We start from the raw sequence: 27,412 nt of genomic DNA, 5'->3' as shown, positions 1-27,412 counted from the left end.
GGAGATTCCTGCATTGCAGGGGGTTGGATTAGATGAGCCTTGGAGGCCCCCTTTCAACTCTACAGCCCTATGATTCCATGACAATATTGGAACAGTGTTTCATCTTGGGAAGGCCTGAACCTAATCATGGTGTTCCTCTTGTTTGAGGATTGTCAAATTCAGCCTGTATCTAAACTGATGGATTTCAGGAAGCTTGGCACTCCACGGAAGGAACAGGAAGATCTATTGCAACACCGAATATCTTTTTGACGGCCAGATATCTAAGAGGGCATCTTGTCCCAGAGAATTTTCTTCCTCAATGCTGTAATTCATGGTTACTGGCTTTCTCCCATGATGCACATCTAAATCCTAGGAGTACCCATTTCACACACAATTGCCTCACAAGCTCATATTCCATCTAGGTCCCTCAAGCAGTGAGCATCACCTGTTATAAATAAGAAGGAAGCACTTTCCCATTCCATCTCTGCATTACCTTTGAGTGGAAAGAGTTTTAAACAAATCCAAGTAGCCATGAAGATCTTCATTCTGATTTATGCTTTGCTCGTCTTCTCCCTTTTGGAGGAACCAGGTAAGATTTAGGATCATGCAAGCAGGTCCTGCAAGAAATATTTGTGGTTCATTCTGAACCCCTAGGAGTCATGTTTCTATCCTGGGTTACAGCCCCCTTTGAATGTGAGCCTTGTAAGTCTTGCTTAGGAGGAGTTTCAGGGGATGGGAAGGGTGAAAGGGCAACTATTTTTCTCCTAACACACATGACCATAGAGGCCTCTCGCTTCTGTGCTAAAAGAACCAGATACTAAAGATGTAGAAAGACATGAGAGAATGTGGACAGTGTGATTTGGAATAAGACACCTTCCAATGCCCCCAAAATCTATGGAGAGCTCAGGTGTGGGGAGGACAGCCCAAAAAAGGTAAGCATTTTCTTTCAATATGGAGGTGGGAGGAACTCGTTCCCTTTTGGCATTTACATACCTTTCTCTTTCTAAAACAATACACGAATCGGAACACAGCCATCCTTCATAATGCAATCTCCTCTGAATTTTGAAATGCAATTTTCCAGCAATGCAAGTATTGTATGCAAGAATGCATATACTGGGGTAAATTTGTACATGTACTGATGGAAATAACATATGAAAATCCATTGTACAGTGGAGAATCACTTTGTGGAAATAGCTGCACATCCCATTTATGACTGCTTTCTCTGTAAGTAGTTGCTACAGAAATTTTTGAAAAAGCATCCTGGACCTTCACACCGAAGAGGCTCTGCTCAGCTTCTTTGGATGAGTTGTCCCAGCCACTCTGGGCGGCTAGATTTATTGCAAACATGAGCTAAAGAAACATTGTGAACGTAAAATAATATAATAAATCATGTTTCTTTAAGAACATTCCATGGTGTTCAGAGGAGCCAGTTCCTTTGCAAGAGTGTTTAGGATCACAGTCTTAAGATGGTGAATCTGTGGAAGCCAGCTTTAATGAACGAAAATCAGGAAAGTCACAGAAACCTACACCATTATATTCCATGCATTGGTAACCTCAAAACTGGATTAATGGAATCTACTCTATGTGAGGCTGCCCGAGAAGTCCCGGAAATCATTCTCTTGTTATTTGGGTGGTGTCCAATAGGGGAAGGGGTCACCCAAGTTCAGTATGAGAGGGAGGAAGTGGAGATTGCACCCACAAGTTACAGGCTGGGGTGCCCCTGTCCAATGCTCCAGCCACAGCCCCTTCCATTATTTGGCTATTGACATTCACAAGGTGAGTCTGCAATTAGGAATGACAATGAGAAGACAATTTGTTCTTTTTCCTACAGCACATGCACAGACATCTGAGGCGACATGTCACAAGGCTGGTGGTAGGTGCAATGCAGGCTTCTGCTCAATAGGCAGCTCTCACAAGGGACACTGTGGTAAACCAGAAAAATGGTGCTGCATAAAAGGTAAGAATATTAGATGAATCTCCTGCCCTGTTTTGTCCATTGGTTCTTTTTATCTAAGCCAGTTTGGAGAGGTTCCAGTCCAAAGCCAAACCCGGGCTGGCTTTTAAGACATTATAATGTATCTGTCAGGAAAAAAAGAATAGCATATTTGCATACAGAGCACAATGAGTAGGAATGTTGCTGACCAGAGTGAAAAATTAGCTTGCCAACTTCTTGTGCCTGTTACACGCGCCTGATCTGTAGAAGGTGCTGGGGCGAAGAAATGGCTCATTCAGAACTTCCACACGCTTCTTCATATGCTGTTAGGTTGCCACCTCAGTTCCATCCATACTGGAAGAGGCTATGAACTTGGCCCACTACTACGCTTTCTGAAATGTTGGTGCTGAAATGCAGGATAGAGCCGTAAGGCTGGGTGGGCCACCCAATCTCCTGGACAACTCTTTCTCTTCTGCTCTTCTAGTTATGATCTGTAACAGAAGAGGAAGTCAAAATGGTCCAGATCATCGTGACATAGTTAAAATAGAAGCTGAGGTTCTTTGGGGACTTTTCCAGGAGATACTGTAGTTCGCATCTCCAAACCCCAGTTTTGTTTAAGTTTTCAATCAAGTCCTGCTGTGGCTCAGCATTTGCAGTTGTTAATACTATCCTTAGGAAACACATGCTAACATCGAGGGTTTTTCTGCGAAACAAAACAAAATAAAACCTAGGTAACGTGAAGGATAGTGGAAGTAAAACAATCAGAATGCATTGCTTTGGTCTTACTAAGCTTGACAGTCTAGCACTCTGGGCGGCTAGATTTATTGCAAACATGAGCTAAAGAAACATTGTGAACTTAAAAGAATATAATAAATCATGTTTCTTTATGAACATTCCATGGTGTTCAGAGGAGCTGGTTCCTTTGCAAGAGTGTTTAGGATCACAGTCTTAAGATGGTGAATCTGTGGAAGCCAGCTTTAATGAACGAAAGTCAGGAAAGTCACAGAAACCTACACCATTAAATTCCATGCATTGGTAAGCTCAAAACTGGATTAATGAAATGTACTCTATGTGAGGCTGCCCGAGAAGTTCCGGAAATCATTCTCTTGTTATTTGGGTGGTGTCCAATAGGGGAAGGGGTCACCCAGGTTCAGTATGAGAGGGAGGAAGTGGAGATTGCACCCACAAGTTACAGGCTGGGGCACCCCTGTCCAGTGCTCCAGCCACAGCCCCTTCCATTATTTGGCTATTGACACTCACCAGGTGAGTCTGCTATTAGCAAGAATGGCAATGAGAAGAAAACTTGTTCTTTTTCCTACAGCTGTTCCACTGACATCAGAGGCGACATGTCTCAAGGCTGGTGGCAGTTGCAATGCGGGTTTCTGCAAAATCTACAGCTATCACGAGGGACATTGTGGTACCCCAGAAACATGGTGCTGCATAGACAGTAAGAATTCTAGATGAATCTCCTGCCCTGTTTTGTCCATTGGTTCTTTTTATCTAAGCCAGTTTGGAGAGGTTCCAGTCCAAAGCCAAACCCGGGCTGGCTTTTAAGACATTTTAATGTATCCGTCAGGAGAAAAAGAATAGCATATTTGCATACAGAGCACAATAAGTAGGAATGTTGCTGACCAGAGTGAAAAATTAGCTTGCCAACTTCTTGTGCCTGTTACACATGCCTGAACTGTAGAAGGTGCTGGGGCGAAGAAATGGCTCATCCAGAACTTCTACACGCTTCTTCATATGCTGTTAGGTTCCCACCTCAGTTCCATCCATACTGGAAGAGGCTATGAACTTGGCCCACTGTGTGTTGGTGATGCTTTCTGAAATGCTGGTGCTGAACTGCAGAATAGAGCCGTGAGGCTGGGTGGGCCACCCAATCTCCTGGACAACTCTTTCTCTTCTGCTCTTCTAGTTATAATCTGTAACAGAAGAGGAAGTCAAAATGGTCCAGATCATCCTGACATAGTTATAATAGAAGCTGAGGTTCTTTGGGGACTTTTCCAGGAGATACTGTAGTTCACATCTCCAAACCCCAGTTTTGTTTTAGTTTTTAATCAAGTCCTGCTGTGGCTCAGCATTTGCAGTTGTTAATACTATCCTTAGGAAACACATGCTAACATCGAGGGTTTTTCTGCAAAACAAAACAAAACCTAGGTTACGTGAAGGATAGTGGAAGTAAAACAATCAGAATGCATTGCTTTGGTCTTACTAAGCTTAACAAGAGCAGAGCCACAGGGAAGCTTTAAAAAATCAATTGGCCTTCTAATGTTGACATCATGTATTGTGTTAAGAGGAGAGTCGGACTCAAATCACTGATGTATTTCAAGTTATCCTGTATTTTTCTCTAATAAATTCATTAAGATTCACAGAGAAAAATAGAAAACTTGAAATTCTTTCCCCTTTTTTTAACCACATGAATACTTTATCTAAATACAATAAAAACACAAAAACGGGGAAGGAAAGGCCTATCTGTTTTTCTCCAGATGTTGCCAGCCTACAGGTCTCCCTCACCCTTGATCCCTTGCCTTGCTGGCTCTTGGGGCCAATGGGAGGTAGACTCCAAAAACATCTGGCGAGCCACAGGATGATTTAAAGGATAAGCCACGTATCAATTTATTTCTCCTCTTTTTCTTTATATTAAAATGTGTGTTTGTGTTTTGCATCTGAATGTGTTCAGCGTTTTATTCCTGGTTATCTATGTAATACAGCAATAAAAACTGCAGAATCTGACAATGTTTTCTCTCTCGCACAGGTGGTGGCAGGGCAGAGCTTTTGGGAGATCCATAGCCTGAACATTTTCCGGCCTCTGCAGCCTGCTTCGCTATGCATTTGAGCTTTTAATGGAGCTGATTCTATGGTGGATGTTTTCCTTCTTCTGCTAATTAAAAATCTTGCATTTGAGCACCTACTGTTCTTTGTGTCTCTGTGCAGTCCCACAGCTGAATGAGCAACTTTATTTCAAAGTGCCCTGGAGAAACTCTTCCACACAGATGTTCACATTTCAGGCAGAAAACACACCTGCTGTCCTGCTCACCCAATTTAAAAAGACACAGGGTTTGCCCCCTCTTTTTACCTTCCTTGCAGTGCAGTCCCAGAAGTCTGTACATTGAGCCATTTCTTGGATTGGCTTCTGTTCTTTGCCCATTCCCCAAAACGGGTTTCTGTGGGTTTCTCAAGTGGATTGTACTTCCACAGCTTCCTGATCCTTCGTCATTGAATAACCTCAGTATACAGCAACAAAACAAACAAAAAGAAGAGAAGACGAAAACTATTGTGATATATTTTTACAAAAACTAAACGTAAGTATCTTTAAATTAAAATAAAATAAAGTAAAAAGGCATTTGAAGTGACTGGTTCGACATTAGCTGTTATATTTTCAAGCCCTTTACCCCATCATTGAATTTACCATTTTTCAAAGTTATTGCACACTGGGTTGAGTTGTCCAGAACCACTCCAAGGTCTCTATCTGGATTACATGCGGGTAGCATAGTCCCATCAGTATAAATGTGAAACTGGGTGGAGGGGAAGTCACTCCAATATTTACTTACTTACTTACTTACTTACTTATTTCTACCCCGTCCTCCAGCTAAGCTGCCCCAGCCATTCTGGGCAGCTCCCAACAGAAAGTTAAAAACACAGTAAAACATTAAAACTTCCCTAAACAGCGCTGCCTTCAGGTGTCTTCTAAAAGTCAGATACTGTTGTTGTTTATTTCCTTGACATCTGATGGGAGGGCATTCCACAGGGCGGGTGCCACTACCGAGAAGGCCCTCTGCCTGGTTCCCTGTAACCTAAGTTCTCGCAGTGAGGGAACCGCCAAAAGGCCCTCAGAACTGGACCTCTGTCCAGGCTGAACGATGGGGGTGGAGGTGCTCCTTCAGGTATACTGGGCCAAGGCCGTTTAGGGCTTTCAAGGTCAGCACCAACACTTTGAATTGTGCTTGGAAACGTACTGGAAGCCAATGTAGGTCTTTCAGCAACAGTGGGGCACCCAACAGGATGGTTGTGTTGTGCCTCCACTGTGAGAGGTATTGTGCCTCTGAATACCAGTAGCTGGGAATCGTAGGGAAGCAGAGTTCTGTTGGGCTCGTGTCCATATTGCAGACTTCCCATGGGCACCTTGTTGATCACTGCAAGGACAGAATGCTAGACTAGGTGGGCCAATGGTCTGACCCTGCAGGCTCCCCTTATGAAACTGGATGGGGAAAGGCTGACTTGAGGAAGTTCAGCGCAAGATACAAGAAAGTTTTCTGGAGATGTTGGAGCACAGAGGCGGATGGAGCTAACTTTGCTGGGTGAAGGTGCAGCAGAGACTACAGGAGCACAGGGTGCCAAGGGATTGTCACAAGACGAAGCAAGGGCAAAGAAAAGTGAAGTACTGCTAAGAGCAGCCAGATCCAGGACAGGAGTCGGGGGGGAAGGTGCTGGAACTTTGATGCAGCGCCCCCCTCAACGCAACCCTACATGTCTGAGGCTGCCTAGTCACTGTAGCCTTGTATCTTTATCACAGGGCGCCGTGGGCTTGCCGATCAGAAGGCCGGTGGTTCGAATCCCTGTGACGGGGTGAGTTCCCATTCCTCTGCCCCAGCTCCTGCCAAGTTTGAAAGCACGCCAGTGCAAGTATATAAATAGGTACCGCTGCGGAGGGAAGGTAGACGGCGTTACCATGCACTCAGGTTTCCATCACGGTGTCCCCATCACGGAGTCAGAAGCAGTTTATTCATGCTGGCCACACGACCCGATAAGCTGTCTGTGGACAAACGCCAGCTCCCTCAGCCTGAAAATGAGATGAGCGCTGCAACCCCATAGTCACCTGTATCTTTATGTTAATGAAAGCAATATTATGCCTGAGGTTTTTAGCAGCTGCAGCCTTGAGTGAAAAGGTGACTTTATCATTTCTTTGAAGTGTTGTCTTACTTGGAATAGTGTCAACTCTTCAGATTTTCAAACAGGAGTCTCATCTGACCCCTACCTGCAGACGCAGAGGGCGAAGTTACCACCTTTCCCTCATACAAACATTGTACTCTACCACTGAAGTGCGGCCTTGCTTAAAACCCCTTTCAGCTATACAGTGGTACCTCGGTTTAAGTACACAATTGGTTCCGGAAGTCTGTACTTAGCCCGAAGCATACTTAACCTGAAGCGAAGTTTCCCGTTGAAAGTAATGGAAAGTGGATTAATCCGTTCCAGACCGGTCCGCAGAGTACTCAACCTGAAGCGTACTTAACCCGAAGTATGAGTGTAATTGGGTCTGGAAGTCCGTACTTAACCTGAAGCGTACTTAACCTGAAGCGAACTTTCCCATTGAAAGTAATGGAAGGTGGATTAATCCGTTCCAGACGGGTCCGCAGAGTACTTAAACTGACAGTACTCAAACCGAAGCATACTTAAACCGAGGTATGACTGTACAGCCATTCCCCACTATTCTACCCCAAGATGGTACACGGGGCCAGGCATGTTTTCTTCCCTGCAATTCCTGAAGGAATGGTGGCAGGTCATCATATATGCTGCCATTTCTCCACCTCATCAATTGTTTCCCTTTCGAGCTGCTCTTACTGAGTGAGTAACCAGGCAGGTGAACTCTGCTTTTGTCCCCTGCTTGCCCACCTGTTTGGTTGTGGTCCTGTGAGGGAGGGTGGCTAGTGGCCCCTCAGACCGTATGGACCAGTGTGCCTCCCCTGGGGGCCCAGAGCACCAGCCCTTGCAGCCTCCTTCTCAAACTCTTTAGGCCAAATGGGTTTTATTCCAAATGGGTAAATCTAGCAAATGGGCTCCCTCCCAAAATGCTTTCCACTGATCAGGAACAACATGCTTGAATACACACACAAGCATAGATATAGATTAGATATAGATATAGATATAGATATAGATATATAGATATGCAGACATTTAAAAGAACACCTTATCTCTCGAGGCTTTATCCTGAATGTCATGGTCTATTAGTAATGGCTTCCTCAGGGGATGTTTACAGATTGCCATCTATGGGCAGGGGCCTTAAATCAAGTCCTGAAGCACATAATTCAACTTGGCCACAGGGTTTCTGCCCCTACACACCACTGGCTTGTGGCCCCCAGAAAGTCATTCAGAAGGAAATGTGGCCCCACCTTTGCTTTACATGGATGTACCTCAAACTCCTCCTCTCTCTCTCTCTAGGCGCTGATGTCGTTCGGTGACCTATAAATGAGGAGCCCCTTCTGTTCCCTCCTCTGTGAGATCTCGGAATTTCCAGCAAATCGAAGCGGGCATGAAGTTCTCCTACTTGATCTCTGGGTTTTTCCTCTTTTCTTTCCTCTTCCTGCTAAGGGATTCAGGTATTGTACAGGGTTTGCTTAGATTGTGGCAGGCACTGAAAGAACCAGCAATGCTGCTATAATGGGGAAGGGGTTTTCTTACCAATGGCAAAGTTCCCAGAAGCACTGCTGTATGCTATGTTATGCGCACACAAAAAGTATTATAAATATTAGGGTGAGGGTGGTTTGGGGGAGGGGAGGGTTCAAAGAGAAAGTTTTATTATTTTGTTTTTTAAAATGATTTGGTTTTAGTTCTTAATGTTTCTCTCATGGCTTGTGGAAAAGAGCATGGTTTCAAATGAAATCTTAAATTCAAACAAAGAAAATTTAAATTAGTTCAGATGCTAAAAGCTCATAATCTTGGACAGATGAGATGCAATAAGCCTTTTTCAGAGAGATTGAACCAACAATTTCTTTCTTTCTTTCTTTTTAATGTAAAATAACCAAATATCTTGTTTTTGACACCGAGTATTATAAAGATTGACCCTAGGACATTTATACAGTCGTACCTTTGAAGTCGAATGGAGTCCGTTCAGGAAGTCTCTTTGACTTCCAAAACATTCAGAAACCAAAGCGCGGCTTCTGATTGGCTGCAGAAAGCAGAGAACAGGCTTAAAACGCTGTAGCTGGCAAGGAACCCTAACTCGAAGCGAACCAACATTTTTCTTTCTTGCCCACTTCAGAAACAGCTTCTAATCCACCTCACTCACCAAAAACAAAGAAAGAATGTAGAAAGGCCAAAGGGAGGTGCATGAAGGAGAAGTGCCTGAATAGCTGGAAAAGAATTGGGAAATGCGTGCCAGACAAAGTCTGCTGCACACGTTCGTAAGTGCTCCCTGAGGCAGATGTTGCCAGTCTTCCACTACAATTCCCATCAAAACCCAGGTTGGTGAAGGATGGGCTAAAGCAGGCACATCCAACGTCCGACAAGTTGTGACCCACCATCCCATTTCAAAAACTGGCAGTGATCTGCCACACTCTCCCATGGTCAATATAATATTTAGCTGGAGAAACCCAGCCAGATGGGTGGGGTATAAATAATAAATTATGATTATGATTAAAATTAAAACAAAACAAATTATTACAGCCCACACGGGAAGCCAACACCCCCCGAAATGTCCTATTCCCCTTCTACGGGATGGAAGAGCACCATGAGGAGGGGGTGGTCAGTGGCTAGGCTGGAGCTGGAAAGGTGGGAATTTTCAGCAACTCTGTAGAACTAGGAGGGAGAGCAGCTTACTTTTGAGTAAACGTAGCTAAGCGTGGAAAACTGAACAAAAGCATAGCTGCCAAGTTTTCCCTTTTCTCGCGAGGAAGCCTATGCAGCATAAGGGAAAATCCCTTTAAAAAAGGGATAATTTGGCAGCTATGAACAAAAGACAGGGGAAAATGGAAAATTAAATTTAAATTGGAGAATTGACAGATCTGCCCAACCCTAGCTGCAAACTTGAGTATAAGCTCCCTGAGGAGATGCCTTTGGAAAAGCTGTTTTGCCTGTTTGTTCACTATAGTTGTATGAGACGAGAACAGCAATAGTCTGTGTCAATCATTCAGTGTGGCTTTTAATATATTTCCAGAGCAGGCCAACTTTGGTTATTTTCATCCAGAAGTCTTATTTGTTTTCACATTAAAAAAAAGACGACTTCTCCCAAACTAAATATTCTTGAGCATTTACTCTCAGAATATTTATTTTAGGTGGAATCTACACACATATTTAAAAACGCTGTGAAAATGCTATCTTTATTTTTAAAAAAATGTTTCGAAAAATTCATTGAATTTTTGCATAGCTCACTTTCACCATCTAATGTCACATATGTATATCACATTTTACAACACATTTTAAACGTTTTATTTGCAGCTGTGTAGCTGAGTCCTTAGTTAGTGTTTCCCCTCAAAACATACTTGGATCTCTACCCCCAGTGCATTGGCTAAGCTGGCAAGTGCATTACAATATTCAGTTACATGCAGCAGCTGTTGAGTAGCTAAGGCTATAACCCAAACCTCCATTGCACCAGGTTGGATATAGCAGAAGTCTTCTTCCATCTAGCTCTGTCAACCTCTGCTGGCCTCTGCTTGGGCCACAGCACCATAGAAAAATCACAGGATGTGGTATCAGCCGGCTTTCAAAAAAAAATTTTTTTAAAGGGTTCTGGTCCTTATGACTAGGGATATAGGTGGCACTGTTGTCTAAACCACAGAGCCTAGGGCTTGCTGATCAGAAGGTCAGCAGTTTGAATCCCCGCAACGGGGTGAGCTCCTGTTGTTTGGTCCCATCTAGCAGTTTGAAAGCATGTTAAAGTGCAAGTAGATAAATAGGTACTGCTGTGGTGGGAAGGTAAACGGCATTTCCGTGCGCTGCTCTGGTTTGCCAGAAGTGGCTTAGTCATGCTGGCCACATGACCTGGAAGCTGTACGCCAGCTCCCTCAGCCCATAGAGAGAGATGAGCGCCACAACAGAATCGCCCGCGACTGGACCTAACGGTCAGGGGTACCTTTACCTTTACCTATTCCTTATGACTGCATGCAATGCCCCATCGCCTTCCAACAAACATTAAAATACATTAAATATCACAGATTAAAAACTTCCCTAAACAGGGCAGTCTTTAGGTATGTTCTAAATGTCAGGTAGTTGTTTATCTCTCTGAACTCTGATGGGAGGGTGTTCCACAGGGTGGGTGCCACTACCGAGAAGGCCCTCTGCCTGGTTCCTGTAGCTTTGCTTCTCGCAGTGAGAATACATTGATATCATTGTCCTTGCTCCCTCTGTTTTTAGTAACAAAGATCTGAGAGTACCGTATGTGTTGCTTCTCTGCCTTCAAGTAATGGAGTCGCATGAGAGTTGGCTGCTTTGAGGTTTTCTACAATCAAGCAGTTTATGAATTTTATGCAATAAATAAATTCAAAACCTGTCCTAGATCTGTCTGAATTTATTCAGTTCCCATATAAACTGCTCTTGGTTTTTTACTTCTAACATACCTCACATTCTCTGTAGCAGCTATAGGGTCGCCCAGCATTCGGAATTTGCTGGACATTGCCAGAATGCAGCAGCCAGAAGCAGTGTCTCGCTGAAAATCACGGGTATATCCAGGAAAATCAAGACACATGGCAACCTATGTCAAAAGTCTTAAGAATATCTCAAAAACATCATTTGTTAGTATTATTATTCAACAAAAAATCAGCTACACTAATGGCTCAAATGCGCAACGTGTCAGGAGGAAGGGGCCAGCAGAGCAAAACCAGCTGGGTCAACAGACACTTAGTCCTTGGATGTTACCCTTTAATCTTGGGGTCGTAGGTTTGAGCCCCGTGTTGGGTGAGAGATTCCTACATTGCAAAGGGTTGGACTAGATGACTCTTGTGGTCCCTTTCGGCTCTATAAATCTGTGATTCTATTATTCTCTAACCTTGAACCTATATATTCTCCTATGGTTCCTAATTTACCTAGACAGGGCCTGGAAATGAGGCAGCATATGAACATATGGAACTTCCTTATGCATATCCCAAAACAGAGCTTTCTTCTGTCTATTTCAGTATTCTCTACTTTGACTGCTAATAATTGTCCAGCTTTTCCTACCCGGAGAGACATTGGGGACTGAACCTGAAACCTGCCCCCCGTTTTATATATAGTTTTCTCACCATTTGCTTCAGTGAACTTAGGATCTGCTTTTTAATCCGGTGTGGTAATGCAGTCATGTCGCCACAGGTGCCTAACGGATTCTGCTTCCTAAGTGATCACATACACAAACTCACTGTTCCCCAGGTGAAGCAACATTGAGGCTTATCACATTCCCTGAATACGACTTGCTCGTTATGGATAGAATCTCTTGTTGGAATCTGAAGCAACAATCCTGATAATGATGATGATCATCATATTTATTCTTTCTACCCCGCCTATCTGGCTAGGTTTCCCCAGCCACTCTGGGAGGCTTCCAGAAGAAGATTAAAAATACATTAAATACATTTTGATCTGTCTCTAGCCTCCAGGTTTTCATAGGATCATAGTGTTGGAATGCTTACTTGGTGATTTGATGCTTTCATTAAACCAAATAATGTGTTCCAAAAATACATAGATTACAGAGAAATGTAGGGAAGGAGGAGGAGGAGGAGGAGGAGGAGGAGGAGGAGGAGGAGGAGGAGGAGAATTTATTATTTATACCCCACTCATCTGGCTGGCTGGTTTACTCAGTCACTCTAGGCGACGTCCAAAACAAATAAAAACATAATAAAATATCAAAAACGTCCCAATACAGGGCTGCCTTCAGATCAGTGGTGGAAGAACCCTCTCCGGCACCCGGGGCGGGGCAGCCCCCACAGAGTGAGCAATCACAGTGACCGTGTGGGCTGCCATGCGTGCGCACACTGTACGGGATGCTGCACATGCGCACTCTGCATGGGCTGCCCCACTCCGGGTGCCGGAGAGGGTTCCTGCAAAATAATGATGGACAGTATTTCCCCTGAGCTTCTCAAGGCCAATGTTGACTGGTGGGTCCCAGAGCTTGCAGCCCTGTTTACCAGCATAGATCAATCGGCTACCAGCCCAAAGGATTGTTGATGAGCAATCATTATCCCATATTCAAGAAAGGGAGCAAATCCGACCCTGCTAATTATAGACCAGTTAGCCTAATAAGTGTGATCAGTAAACTCTACGCTGCCCATTTACGCAAAAAACTTGTGGATTGGATGGAGCCAGAACATGTGCTTACAGAAGCACAAGCTGGTTTTAGGGCATATCGGTCAACCATAGACCAAGGCCTAGTAATCCACCACCTTGTGGAAAAATACACCACAAAAAAGGAGGATCCCTCTATGCCAGGGGTCCCCCAAACTAAGGCCCGGGGGCCAGATGCGGCCCAATCGCCTTCTAAATCTGGCCCGCGGATGGTCTGGGAATCAGCATGTTGTTACATGAGTAGAATGTGTCCTTTTATTTAAAATGCATCTTTGGGTTATTTGTGGGGCATACGAATTCGTTCATTTTTTATTTTATTTTTTCAAAATATAGTCCGGCCCACGACAAGGACTGAGGGACAATGGACGGCCCCCTGCTGAAAAAGTTTGCTGACCCCTGCTCTATGCAGCCTTCATATATTTTAAATCTGCTTTTGATTTGATAATGTTTTAATGTTTAAGAATTAGTGTATTTTAATGTTTCTGTTGGAAGCCGCCCAGAGTTGTTTATTATTATTATTATTATTATTATTATTATTATTATTATATATAACGTGATAGAATTTGGGGGAAATTAAGTGCTTCAAACATAGGTAGATGATTACTGCTTCTCATCCGCAGTTTATACAAAAACACGCGGGTTAGGTGTGATTGACAGGGCCAATTATCTAAGGAAATCCATACCTCTCATGGCGCCAAACAGGGCTGTGTCCTAGCTCCCATTTTATTCAATTTCTACATTAATTCATTAGTAGGAAAAATGGAGGAAGACTATGCTCAGCCCCCAAAACCGGCCGGTACGTCTATCCTGATACTCCTGTATGCAGACGACGCATTCCTAATTTCCTTCTCCTGTGTGGGTCTAAGGAAACTACCTTCAGAAAGTTATTCCTAATGCTTTGACAGAATTTCCTTTCTTGTAACTTGAAGCCATTGGTTCGAGTCCTACCACCTAGGGCAGGAGAAAGCAAGCTTGCTCCATTTCCCATGGGACAGCCCTTTAGAGATTTGGACAGCATATTGCTTCTCAGACTTATCTTCTCCAGGCTACAGATACCCATCTCCCTCAAGCCTTCCTCATAAGGCCTGCTTTCCAGACTGAATGCGGGAATCTGCTTTGGCCATCTTTCATGGATGCTTTAGTGGAGATTCCTGCATTGCAGGGGGTTGGATTAGATGAGCCTTGGAGGCCCCCTTTCAACTCTACAGCCCTATGATTCCATGACAATATTGGAACAGTGTTTCATCTTGGGTGGCCTGAACCTAATCATGGTGTTCCTCTTGTTTGAGGATTGTCAAATTCAGCCTGAATCTAAACTGATGGATTTCAGGAAGCTTGGCACTCCACGGAAGGAACAGGAAGATCTATTGCAACACCGAATATCTTTTTGACGGCCAGATATCTAAGAGGGCATCTTGTCCCAGAGAATTTTCTTCCTCAATGCTGTAATTCATGGTTACTGGCTTTCTCTCATGATGCACATCTTATTCCTAGGAGTACCAATTTCATGCACAATTGCCTCACAAGCTCATATTCCATCTAGGTCCCTCTGGCAGTGACCATCACCTCTTAGAAATAAGAAGGAAGCACTTACCCATTCCATCTCTGCATGACCATTGAGTGGAAAGAGTCTTAAACAAATCCAAGTAGCCATGAAGATCTCCTTTCTGATTTATGCTTTGCTCGTCTTCTCCCTTTTGGAGGAACCAGGTAAGATTTAGGATCATGCAAGCAGGTCCTGCGAAAAATCTTTGTGGTTCATTCTCAAACACTAGGAGTCATGTTTCTATCCTGGGTTACAGCCCCCTTTGAATGGGAGCCTTGTAAGTCTTGCTTAGGGGGAGTTTCAGGAGATGGGTAGGGTGAAAGGGCAACTATTTTTCTCCTAACACACATGACCATAGAGGCCTCTCGCTTCTGTGCTAAAAGAACCAGATAGTAAATGATGTTGAAAGACTCAAACCTTAGCCCACATCAGAGAGAATGTGGACAGTGTGATTTGGAATAAGACACCTTCCAATGCCCCCAAAATCTATGTGCGGCATCCCGTACAGAGTGAGCAAACGCAGTGACCATGTGGGCTGCCATGCGTGCGCACTCGGTATGGGATGAGGCACATGCGCACTCCGTACGGACTGTCCCGCCCCGTGTGCCGGAGAGGGTTCCTGCAAAATAATGACGGACAGTATTTCTCCTGAGCTCCTCAAGGCCAATGTTGACTGGTGGGTCCCAGGGCCTGCAGCCTTGTTTACCAGCGTAGATCAATCGGCTACCATCCCAAAGGATTGTTGACGAGCAATCATTATCTCCATATTCAAGAAAGGGAGCAAATCCGACCCTGCTAATTATAGACCAGTTAGCCTACTAAGTGTGATCAGTAAACTCTATGCTGCTCATTTACGCAATAAACTTGTGGATTGGATGGAGCAAGAACATGTGTTTACAGAAGCACAAGGCCTAGTACTCCACCACCTTGTGGAAAAACACACCACAAAAAAGGAGGATCCCTTTATTCAGCCTTTATAGATTTTAAATCTGCTTTTGATTTGATATCACGTGATAGAATTTGGGAAAAATTAAGTGCTTCAAACATAGATAGATGATTACTGCTTCTCATCCACAGTTTATACAAAAACACCCGGGTTAGGTGTGATTGACAGGGCCAATTATCTAAGGAAATCCATACCTATCATGGCGTCAAACAGGACTGTGTCTTTCCTCCTATTCTATTCAATTGCTCTATTAATTCATTAATAGGAAAATGGAGGAAGAATATGTTCAGCCCCCAAAACTGGCCGGTACGTCTATCCTGATACTCCTGTATGGGACAGCCCTTTAGAGATTTGGACAGCATATTGCTTCTCAGACTTATCTTCTCCAGGCTAAAGATAACCAACTCCCTCAAGCCTTCTTCATAAGGCCTGCTTTCCAGACTGAATGCGGGAATCTGCTTTGGCCATCTTTCATGGATGCTTTAGTGGAGATTCCTGCATTGCAGGGGGTTGGATTAGATGAGCCTTGGAGGCACCCTTTCAACTCTACAGCCCTATGATTCCATGACAATATTGGAACAGTGTTTCATCTTGGGTGGCCTGAACCTAATCATGGTGTTCCTCTTGTTTGAGGATTGTCAAATTCAGCCTGAATCTAAACTGATGGATTTCAGGAAGCTTGGCACTCCACGGAAGGAACAGGAAGATCTATTGCAACACCGAATATCTTTTTGACGGCCAGATATCTAAGAGGGCATCTTGTCCCAGAGAATTTTCTTCCTCAATGCTGTAATTCATAGTTACTGGCTTTCTCCCATGATGCACATCTAAATCCTAGGAGTACCCATTTCACACACAATTGCCTCACAAGCTCATATTCCATCTAGGTCCCTCTGGCAGTGACCATCACCTCTTATAAATAAGAAGGAAGCACTTTCCCGTTCCATCTCTGCATGACCATTGAGTGGAAAGAGTCTTAAACAAATCCAAGTAGCCATGAAGATATTCGTTCTGATTTATGCTTTGCTCGTCTTCTCCCTTTTGGAGGAACCAGGTAAGATTTAGGATCATGCAAGCAGGTCCTGCAAGAAATCTTTGTGGTTCATTCTGAACCCCTAGGAGTCATGTTTCTATCCTGGGTTACAGCCCCCTTTGAATGGGAGCCTTGTAAGTCTTGCTTAGGAGGAGTTTCAAGGGATGGGAAGGGTGAAAGGGCAACTATTTTTCTCCTAACACACATGACCATAGAGGCCTCTCGCTTCTGTGCTAAAAGAACCAGATACTAAAGATGTAGAAAGACATGAGAGAATGTGGACAAACAGTGTGATTTGGAATAAGACACCTTCCAATGCCCCCAAAATCTATGGAGAGCTCAGGTGTGGGGAGGACAGCCCCAAAATGTAAGCATTTTCTTTCAATATGGAGGTGGGAGGAACTCGTTCCCTTTTGGCATTTACATACTTCTCTCTTTCTAAAACAATACACAAATCGGAACACAGCCATCCTTCAAAATGCAAACTCCTCTGAATTTGGAAATGTAATTTTCCAGCAATGCAAGTATAGTATGCCAGAATGCATATACTGGGGTAAATTTGTACATGTACTGGTGGAAATAACATATGAAAATCCATTGTACAGTGGAGAATCACTTTGTGGAAATAGCTGCACATCCCATTTATGACTGCTTTCTCTGTAAATAGTTGCTACAGAAATGCAAGATCTTTTTGAAAAAGCATCCTGGACCTTCACACCGAAGAGGCGCTGCTCAGCTTCTTTGGAAGAGTTGTCCCAGCTACTCTGGGTGGCTAGATTTATCAGGAAAGTCACAGAAAAACCTACACCATTATATTCCATGCATTGGTAACCTCAAAACTGGATTAATGGAATCTACTCTATGTGAGGCTGCCCGAGAAGTCCCGGAAATCATTCTCTTGTTATTTGGGTGGTGTCCAATAGGGGAAGGGGTCACCCAAGTGCAGTATGAGAGGGAGGAAGTGGAGATTGCACCCACAAGTTACAGGCTGGGGTGCCCCTGTCCAGTGCTCCAGCCACAGCCCCTTCCATTATTTGGCTATTGGCACTCACCAGGTGAGTCTGCTATTAGCAGGAATGGCAACGAGAAGACAATTTGTTCTTTTTCCTACAGCTGTTCCACTGACATCAGAGGCGACATGTCTCGAGGCTGGTGGCAGTTGCAATGCGGGTTTCTGCGTATTCCCCAGCAATCACGAGGGACATTGTGGTAACCCAGAAACATGGTGCTGCATAACAAGTAAGAATTCTAGATGAATCTCCTGCCCTGTTTTGTCCATTGGTTCTTTTTATCTAAGCCAGTTTGGAGAGGTTCCAGTCCAAAGCCAAACCCGGGCTGGCTTTTAAGACATTTTAATGTATCTGTCAGGAAAAAAAGAATAGCATATTTGCATACAGAGCACAATGAGTAGGAATGTTGCTGACCAGAGTGAAAAAATAGCTTCCCAACTTCTTGTGCCTGTTACATGTACCTGATCTGTAGAAGGTGCTGGGGCGAAGAAATGGCTCATCCAGAACTTCTACACGCTTCTTCATACGCTGTTAGGTTGCCACCTCAGTTCCATCCATACTGGAAGAGGCCATGAACTTGGCCCACTGTGTGTTGGTGATGCTTTCTGAAATGTTGGTGCTGAGCTGCAGCATAGAGCCGTAAGGCTGGGTGGGCCACCCAATCTCCTGGACTACTCTTTCTCTTCTGCTCTTCTAGTTATGATCTGTATCAGAAGAGGAAGTCAAAATGGTCCAGATCATCGTGACATAGTTAAAATAGAAGCTGAGGTTCTTTGGGGACTTTTCCAGGAGATACTGTAGTTCACATCTCCAAACCCCAGTTTTGTTTAAGTTTTCAATCAAGTCCTGCTGTAGCTCAGCATTTTCAGTTGTTAATACTATCCTTAGGAAACACATGCTAACATCGAGGGTTTTTCTGCAAAACAAAACAAAATAAAACCTAGGTAACGTGAAGGATAGTGGAAGTAAAACAATCAGAATGCATTGCTTTGGTCTTACTAAGCTTGACAATCTAGCACTCTGGGCGGCTAGATTTATTGCAAACATGAGCTAAAGAAACATTGTGAACTTAAAAGAATATAATAAATCATGTTTCTTTAAGAACATTCCATGGTGTTCAGAGGAGCTGGTTCCTTTGCAAGAGTGTTTAGGATCACAGTCTTAAGATGGTGAATCTGTGGAAGCCAGCTTTAATGAACGAAAGTCAGGAAAGTCACAGAAACCTACACCATTATATTCCATGCATTGGTAACCTCAAAACTGGATTAATGGAATGTGCTCTATGTGAGGCTGCCCGAGAAGTTCCGGAAATCATTCTCTTGTTATTTGGGTGGTGTCCAATAGGGGAAGGAGTCACCCAAGTTCAGTATGAGAGGGAGGAAGTGGGGATTGCACCCACAAGTTACAGGCTAGGGTGCCCCTGTCCAGTGCTCCAGCCACAGCCCCTTCCATTATTTGGCTATTGGCACTCACCAGGTGAGTCTGCTATTAGCAGGAATGGCAATGAGAAGACAACTTGTTCTTTTTCCTACAGCTATTCCACCGACATCAGAGGCGACATGTCTCGAGGCTGGTGGCAGTTGCAATGCGGGTTTCTGCAAATTCCGCAGCTATCACGAGGGACATTGTGGTAACCCAGAAACATGGTGCTGCATAGACAGTAAGAATTCTAGATGAATCTCCTGGCCTGTTTTGTCCATTGGTTCTTTTTATCTAAGCCAGTTTGGAGAGGTTCCAGTCCAAAGCCAAACCTGGGCTGGCTTTTAAGACATTTTAATGTATCTGTCAGGAAAAAAAGTATAGCATATTTGCATACAGAGCACAATAAGTAGGAATGTTGCTGACCAGAGTGAAAAATTAGCTTGCCAACTTCTTGTGCCTGTTACACATGCCCTGTAGAAGGTGCGGGGGCAAAGAAATGGCTCATCCAGAACTTCTACACGCTTCTTCATACGCTGTTAGGTTCCCACCTCAGTTCCATCCATACTGGAAGAGGCTTTGAACTTGGCCCACTGTGTGTTGGTGATGCTTTCCGAAATGCTGGTGCTGAACTGCAGAATAGAGCCGTAAGGCTGGTTGGGCCACCCAATCTCCTGGACAACGCTCTCTCTCCTGCTCTTCTAGTTATGATCTGTAACAGAAGAGGAAGACAAAATGGTCCAGATCATCGTGACATAGTTAAAATAGAAGCTGAGGTTCTTTTGGGAGTTTTCCAGGAGATACTGTAGTTCACATCTCCAAACCCCATTTTTGTTTTAGTTTTTAATCAAGTCCTGCTGTGGCTCAGCATTTGCAGTCGTTAATACTATCCTTAGGAAACACATGCTAACATCGAGAGTTTTTCTGCAAAACAAAACAAAACAAAACCTAGGTTACATGAAGGATAGTGGAAGTAAAACAATCAGAATGCTTTGCTTTGGTCTTACTAAGCTTGACAAGAGCAGAGCCACAGAGAACCTTTAAAAAATCTATTGGCCTTCTAATGTTGACATCATGTATTGTGTTAAGAGGAGAGGCGGATTCAAATCACTGATGTATTTCAAGTTATCCTGTATTTTTCTCTAATAAATTCATTAAGATTCACAGAGAAAAATAGAAAACTTAATATTCTTTTCCCTGTTTTTAACCACATGAATACTTTATCTAAATACAATAAAAACACAAAAAGGGGGAATGAGAGACATAAAGAAAATATAGTAAAAAAGAGATTAAAAGAGAAAGGTAGAAAAAATAAGATTCAGAAAAGATTGAACTTCTGGTTCTTCATCTGTGCACTATATATATATATTCACTACATCCAATCCAATATACCACCCAACAAAGTTAGTCAGTATTTTTAAGGGGCAAACAACAAATTATCCTGCTCAGAACCTATTCAAATCAGGAAAGGCCGATCTGTATTTCTCCAAATGTTGCCAGCCTACAGGTCTCCCTCACCCTTGATCCCTTGCCATGCTGGCTCTTGGGGCCAATGGGAGGTGGACTCCAAAACATCTGGCGAGCCACAGGATGATTTAAAGGATAAGCCACGTATCAATGTATTTCTCCTCTTTTTCTTTATATTAAAATGTGTGTTTGTGTTTTGCATCTGAATGTGTTCAGCTTTTTATTCCTGATTATCTATGTAATACAGCATTAAAAACTGCAGAATCTGACAATGTTTTCTCTCTCGCACAGGTGCTGCCTGGGCAGTGCCTTATGGACATCCATAGCCTGAACATTTTCCGGCCTCTGCAGCCTGCTTCGCTATGCATTTGAGCTTTTAATGGAGCTGATTCTATGGTGGATGTTTTCCTTCTTCTGCTAATTAAAAATCTTGCATTTGAGCACCTACTGTTCTTTGTGTCTCTGTGCAGTCCCACAGCTGAATGAGCAACTTTATTTCAAAGTGCCTTGGAGAAACTCTTCCACACAGATGTTCACATTTAAGGCAGAAAACACACCTGCTGCCCTGCTCACCCAATTTAAAAAGACACAGGGTTTGCCTCCTCTTTTTACCTTCCTTGCAGTGCAGTCCCACAAGTCTGTACATTGTGCCATTTCTTGGATTGGCTTCTGTTCTTTGCCCATTCCCCAAAACGGGTTTCTGTGGGTTTCTCAAGTGGATTGTACTTCCACAGCTTCCTGATCCTTCGTCATTGAATAACCTCAGTATACAGCAACAAAACAAACAAAAAGAAGAAGAAAACTATTGTGATATATTTTTACAAAAACATAAACGTAAGTATCTTTAAATTAAAATAAAATAAAGTAAAAAGGCATTTGAAGTGACTGGTTCGACATTAGCTGTTATATTTTCAAGCCCTTTACCCCATCATTGAATTTACCATTTTTCAAAGTTATTGCACACTGGGTTGAGTTGTCCAGAACCACTCCAAGGTCTCTATCTGGATTACATGCGGGGAGCATAGTCCCATCAGTATAAATGTGAAACTGGGTGGAGGGGAAGTCACTCCAATATTTACTTACTGACTTACTTACTTATTTCTACCCCGTCCTCCAGCTAAGCTGCCCCAGCCACTCTGGGCAGCTCCCAACAGAAAGTTAAAAACACAGTAAAACATTAAAACTTCCCTAAACAGGGCTGCCTTCAGGTGTCTTCTAAAAGTCAGATACTGTTGTTGTTTATTTCCTTGACATCTGATTGGAGGGCGTTCCACAGGGCGGGTGCCACTACCGAGAAGGCCTACTGCCTGGTTCCCTGTAACCTAAGTTCTCGCAGTGAGGGAACCGCCAAAAGGCCCTCGGAGCTGGACCTCTGTCCAGGCTGAAAGATGGGGGTGGAGGTGCTCCTTCAGGTATACTGGGCCAAGGCCGTTTAGGGCTTTCAAGGTCAGCACCAACACTTTGAATTGTGCTTGGAAACGTACTGGAAGCCAATGTAGGTCTTTCAGCAACAGTGGGGCACCCAACAGGATGGTTGTGTTGTGCCTCCACTGTGAGAGGTATTGTGCCTCTGAATACCAGTAGCTGGGAATCGTAGGGAAGCAGAGTTCTGTTGGGCTCGTGTCCATATTGCAGACTTCCCATGGGCACCTAGTTGACCACTGCGAGTACAGAATGCTAGACTAGGTGGGGCATTGTCCTGATCCTGCAGGCTCCCCTTATGAAACTGGATGGGGAAAGGCTGACTTGAGGAAGTTCAGCGCAAGATACAAGAAAGTTTTCTGGAGATGTTGGAGCACAGAGGCGGATGGAGCCACCTGGGCTGGGTGAAGGTCCAGCAGAGACTACAGGAGCAGAGGGTGCCAAGAGGAAGCAAGGGCAAAGAAAAGTGAAGTACTGCTAAGAGCAGCCAGATCCAAGACAGGTGTCGGGGGGGGGAGGTACTGGATCTTTGATTCAGCGCCCCCCTCAACGCAATCCTACATGTCTGAGGCTGCCTAGTCACTGTAGCCTTGTATCTTTATCACAGGGATGTGGCTGGCGCCATGGGCATGCCGATCAGAAGGCTGGCGGTTCGAAAAACCCCATCAGGGTGAGCTCCCGTTGCTCTGTCCCAGCTCCTGCCAACCTAGCAGTTTGAAAGCACGCCAGTGCAAGTAGATAAATAAGTACCCACTGTGACGGGAAGGTAAACGGTGTTTCCTTGCGCTCTAGTTTCCATCACAGTGTCCCGTTGTGTCAGAAGCAGTTTATGTCAGGATGTCCTACACACGAGTAGAACCTTGGCAGAGACACATGCCCGACTGGCATGTTCCCTCCCTCCTGGGAGCTTCAAAAGCATTCCTCAGCCTGGACATCATAGTGAATGATGCCAGAAGACATCAGCACACTTCAGTATTTCACAGCTCTGGGTAACAGACCTCAGCAACTCAGCATTTTGGCTAATCTACTTTATTTACATAAAAATGCATGGAGCACTGCAACATGGCTCCCTCTCTCTCTAGCATCAGACAGCAAAGAGAAAGAACAAAGGACAACGGTCCCACTTCAGGAACACACAGAAAATCCTGTCTACGACACTTCCCATTCCTGTGGAAACTAAACACATACCGTCATGTGATAGACAACAAACCCATCATTGCACACAGGGAAAGAATCTCCAGCAGTTTACTCATGTTGGCCACATGACCCGGAAAGCTGTCTGCGGACAAACTCCGGCTCCCTCAGCCTGAAAATGAGATGAGCGCTGCAACCCCATAGTCGCCTTTGGCTGGACTTAACCGACAGGGGCCCTTTACCTGTATCTTTATGTGAATGAAAACAACATTATGCCTGAGGTTTTTAGCAGCTGCAGATTTGAGTGAAAAGGCAACTTTATCATTTCTAACCACCTCATCAAGTGTTTCCCTTTCGAGCTGCTCTTACTGAGTGAGTAACCAGGCAGGTGAACTCTGCTTTTGTCCCCTGCTTGCCCACCTGTTTGGTTGTGGTCCTGTGAGGGAGGGTGGCTAGTGGCCCCTCAGACCGTATGGACCAGTGTGCCTCCCCTGGGGGCCCAGAGCACCAGCCCTTGCAGCCTCCTTCTCAAACTCTTTAGGCCAAAGGGGTTTTATTCCAAATGGGTAAATCTAGCAAATGGGCTCCCTCCCAAAATGCTTTCCACTGATCAGGAACAACATGTTTGAATCTGAAGCAACAATCATGATGATGATGATGATCATCATCATCATCATCATCATCATCATATTTATTCTTTCTACCCCGCCTATCTGGCTAGGTTTCCCCAGCCACTCTGGGAGGCTTCCAAAAGAAGATTAAAAATACGTTAAAAACATTTTGATCTGTCTCTACCCTAAGTGATCACATACACAAACTGACTGTTCCCCAGGTGAAGCAACATTGAGGCTTATCACATTCCCTGAATACGACTTGCTCGTTATGGATAGAATCTCTTGTTGGAATCTGAAGCAACAATCCTGATAATGATGATCATCATCATATTTATTCTTTCCACCCCGCCTATCCGGTTGGTTTCACCAGCTTCCAAAAGAAGAGGCTTCCAAAAGAAGATTAAAAATACATTAAATACATTTTGATCTGTCTCTAGCCTCCAGGTTTTCATAGGATCATAGTGTTGGAATGCTTACTTGGTGATTTGATGCTTTCATTAAACCAAATAATGTGTTCCGAAAATACATAGATTACAGGGAAATGTAGAGAAGAAGCCCTTTAGAGATTTGGACAGCATATTGCCCGGGTTAGGTGTGATTGACAGGGCCAATTATCTAAGGAAATCCATACCTATCATGGCGTCAAACAGGACTGTGTCTTTCCTCCTATTCTATTCAATTGCTCTATTAATTCATTAATAGGAAAATGGAGGAAGAATATGTTCAGCCCCCAAAACTGGCCGGTACGTCTATCCTGATACTCCTGTATGCAGACGACGCGTTCTTAATTTCCTTCTCCTGTGTGGGTCTAAGGAAACAACCTTCAGAAAGTTATTCCTAATGCTTTGACAGAATTTCCTTTCTTGTAACTTGTTTTTTTTTTTTTAAAAAAATATTTTTATTAATTTTCCAATTAAAACCAATTATATCACATTCAATATTTCAAATTATACACATATATATATCAATCAAACCGAATGTTATGCCAAATCATCTAAATAATTTATTTTTGGGTTCCCATGCTTCAAGAAATTGGGAATTCCTCGCAACTGTCCACTGCCGTCTTATTTCTAAAGTTCAAATCGTCCTCCAAGCTCATAATATTCCAAATCTTCCCCTTACAGTCACCTAGATGTTTTCCACTTTCATCCGATTGTTCCAGCTGCTGAGATAAATGTCAAACGAAGTTTCACAGATGTTCTTTCTCCTGTGTGAGTTAATCAGTCCAGCCTCCCCATAAATCTTCTTAGTGGAGCTCCCTGTTGCGACGGAGTAGCAGCGCCATCTTAAAAGGCTCAAATCACTTTCATTTTCTCTCATAGCCATGAAGATTTACGATTTATTTATCTTTATAGAATTTACAGCTTTTTCAGGCAGGAGACCCAAACATCCAACCATGAACTCTTGGTAAATTAATGGATCTCCTTGCCCTATAGCTGAACTTAGCTTCAGGTCGCTGCTCCAATTTAAAGTGCGTCACAGCTCATAAATCCTCCGAACGCGTCCAGAACTCCTTCCGTCTGACTAGGGGGGGGCTTTTCTCATCAGCAACTTCACATCTTTAAGGAATATGCTCAGTAACAACAGCTATAAAGTTCAACTCACACAGTCTTTTGCTTCTCTTTCACTCCAAACAAGCCAGGACATCGCGTCCGGGAAGATACGAGGCAACAATATGAAGAAAAAATAAAAACTTGCTTCCCTTATCGCTCCGTCCCCATCAATCCTTCTTCCAGATGCCGTACATTCTTTGACTCCTCTCGCTCAGCAGCATAAAATTCTCAGCAGTAAACAGCGCTTCTTCCCCTCCTTCTGAAGTATGTCCATAGATTTAAGCCTAATTATCTTCTTTAACCATGGAAATCCCCGCCATGCAGATTAGCGTCCGGGAGTCCTGGCCGTCGTAAGTGCTCAGCCCAAGCTCCCCCCACTCCAAAAACAGTCGGAGTGGGTCTGGGGGCATCGCGGGCCAGCGGCCCCTCTCCGTAACCCCCGGAGAGGGTAGGGGGTTGCCATTTACTCCCCTAGCAACCGCCAAATTCCTTACGAAGGTCAGAGAGATGGAAAACAGGTCCGCCATTCCTGCAGGCGGAAACCGGAACCTCTCCTTTCTTGTAACTTGAAGGCATTGGTTCGAGTCCTACCACCCAGGGCAGGAGAAAGAAAGCTTGCTCCATTTTCCATGGGACAGCTCTTTAGAGATTTGGACAGCATATTGCTTCTCAGACTTATCTTCTCCAGGCTAAAGATAACCAACTCCCTCAAGCCTTCTTCATAAGGCCTGCTTTCCAGACTGAATGCGGGAATCTGCTTTGGCCATCTTTCATGGATGCTTTAGTGGAGATTCCACATTGCAGGGGGTTGGATTAGATGAGCCTTGGAGGCCCCCTTTCAACTCTACAGCCCTATGATTCCATGACAATATTGGAACAGTGTTCGGCTTAGGAAGGCCTGCCCCTAATCGAGGATTGTCAAATTCAGCCTGAATCTAAACCAGGCATCCCCAAACTGCGGCCCTCCAGATGTTTTGGCCTAAAACTCCCATGATCCCTAGCTAACAGGACCAGTGGTCGGGGAAGATGGGAATTGTAGTCCAAAACATCTGGAGGGCTGAAGTTTGGGGATGCCTGATCTAAACTGATGGATTTCAGGAGGCTTGGTGCTCCACAGAAGGAACAGGAAGATCTATTGAAACACCGAATATCTTTTTGACGGCCAGATATCTAAGAGGGCATCTTGTCCCAGAGAATTTTCTTCCTTAATGCTGTAATTTATGGTTACTGGCTTTCTCTCATGATGCACATCTTATTCCTAGGAGTACCAATTTGATGCACAATTGCCTCACAAGCTCATATTCCATCTAGGTCCCTCTGGCAGTGAGCATCACCTCTTAGAAATAAGAAGGAAGCACTTTCCCGTTCCATCTCTGCATGACCATTGAGTGGAAAGAGTCTTAAACAAATCCAAGTAGCCATGAAGATATTCGTTCTGATTTATGCTTTGCTCGTCTTCTCCCTTTTGGAGGAACCAGGTAAGATTTAGGATCATGCAAGCAGGTACTACAAGAAATCTTTGTGGTTCATTCTGAACCCCTAGGAGTCATGTTTCTATCCTGGGTTACAGCCCCCTTTGAATGGGAGCCTTGTAAGTCTTGTTTAGGGGGAGATTCAGGAGATAGGAAGGGTGAAAGGGCAACTATTTTTCTCCTAACACACATGACCATAGAGGCCTCTCGCTTCTGTGCTAAAAGAACCAGATAGTAAATGATGTTGAAAGACTCAAACCTTAGCCCACATCAGAGAGAATGTGGACAGTGTGATTTGGAATAAGACACCTTCCAATGCCCCCAAAATCTATGTGCGGCATCCCGTACAGAGTGAGCAAACGCAGTGACCATGTGGGCTGCCATGCGTGCGCACTCTGTATGGGATGCCGCACATGCGCACTCCGTACGGACTGTCCCGCCCCGTGTGCCGGAGAGGGTTCCTGCAAAATAATGACGGACAGTATTTCCCCTGAGCTCCTGAAGGCCAATGTTGACTGGTGGGTCCCAGGGCTTGCAGCCCTGTTTACCAGCGTAGATCAATCGGCTACCATCCCAAAGGATTGTTGACGAGCAATCATTATCTCCATATTCAAGAAAGGGAGCAAATCCGACCCTGCTAATTATAGACCAGTTAGCCTACTAAGTGTGATCAGTAAACTCTATGCTGCTCATTTACGCAATAAACTTGTGGATTGGATGGAGCAAGAACATGTGTTTACAGAAGCACAAGGCCTAGTACTCCACCACCTTGTGGAAAAACACACCACAAAAAAGGAGGATCCCTCTATTCACCCTTTATAGATTTTAAATCTGCTTTTGATTTGATATCACATGATAGAATTTGGGAAAAATTAAGTGCTTCAAACATAGATAGATGATTACTGCTTCTCATCCACAGTTT

At 44.1% G+C, this 27,412-nt stretch overlaps 4 long non-coding RNA genes across 7 annotated transcripts in view; 3 read left to right on the top strand and 1 right to left on the bottom strand.

The window, feature by feature from the left end:
* The window catches only part of LOC118079539 (uncharacterized), a 63,214-nt gene that overhangs the window by 28,555 nt on the left and 7,247 nt on the right, over nucleotides 1-27,412 (top strand). The window contains exon 6 of one of the 3 annotated variants that reach the window (XR_015949189.1): nucleotides 20,587-20,735. The exons of 1 other annotated variant lie outside the window; for it this stretch is intronic. This is a non-coding gene — a long non-coding RNA (uncharacterized LOC118079539). Of the gene's footprint in view, nucleotides 1-5,110; nucleotides 5,130-20,586; nucleotides 20,736-27,412 lie in introns of those variants that run through there. One more of the 3 variants, XR_015949191.1, reaches the window with a different exon arrangement.
* On the top strand, nucleotides 244-3,355 carry LOC132591837 (uncharacterized). The gene is made up of 3 exons (XR_015949192.1): nucleotides 244-568; nucleotides 1,811-1,936; nucleotides 3,234-3,355. It is a non-coding gene; the product is annotated as an uncharacterized LOC132591837 (long non-coding RNA).
* Nucleotides 3,173-24,042, bottom strand: LOC148686406 (uncharacterized). Of its 2 annotated transcripts, none has more exons than XR_015949194.1 (3): nucleotides 17,871-20,347; nucleotides 17,452-17,760; nucleotides 3,173-4,046 (listed from the first exon to the last, which is right to left on the bottom strand). It is a non-coding gene; the product is annotated as an uncharacterized LOC148686406 (long non-coding RNA). The 2 variants fall into 2 exon arrangements; XR_015949193.1 differs by lacking the exon at nucleotides 3,173-4,046 and adding an exon at nucleotides 20,908-24,042 and having other exon boundaries at nucleotides 17,871-19,540.
* LOC148686407 (uncharacterized) lies at nucleotides 5,773-9,094 on the top strand. The gene is made up of 3 exons (XR_015949195.1): nucleotides 5,773-6,478; nucleotides 8,069-8,226; nucleotides 8,889-9,094. It is a non-coding gene; the product is annotated as an uncharacterized LOC148686407 (long non-coding RNA).

The sequence above is a fragment of the Zootoca vivipara genome, chromosome 3, assembly GCF_965207765.1.
Source record: "Zootoca vivipara chromosome 3, rZooViv2.hap1.1, whole genome shotgun sequence".
Classification (NCBI taxonomy): Eukaryota; Metazoa; Chordata; class Lepidosauria; order Squamata; family Lacertidae; genus Zootoca; species Zootoca vivipara.
The sequence above is the reverse complement of the archived record's forward strand: the minus strand, read 5'-3'. Positions and strand labels throughout refer to the sequence as shown.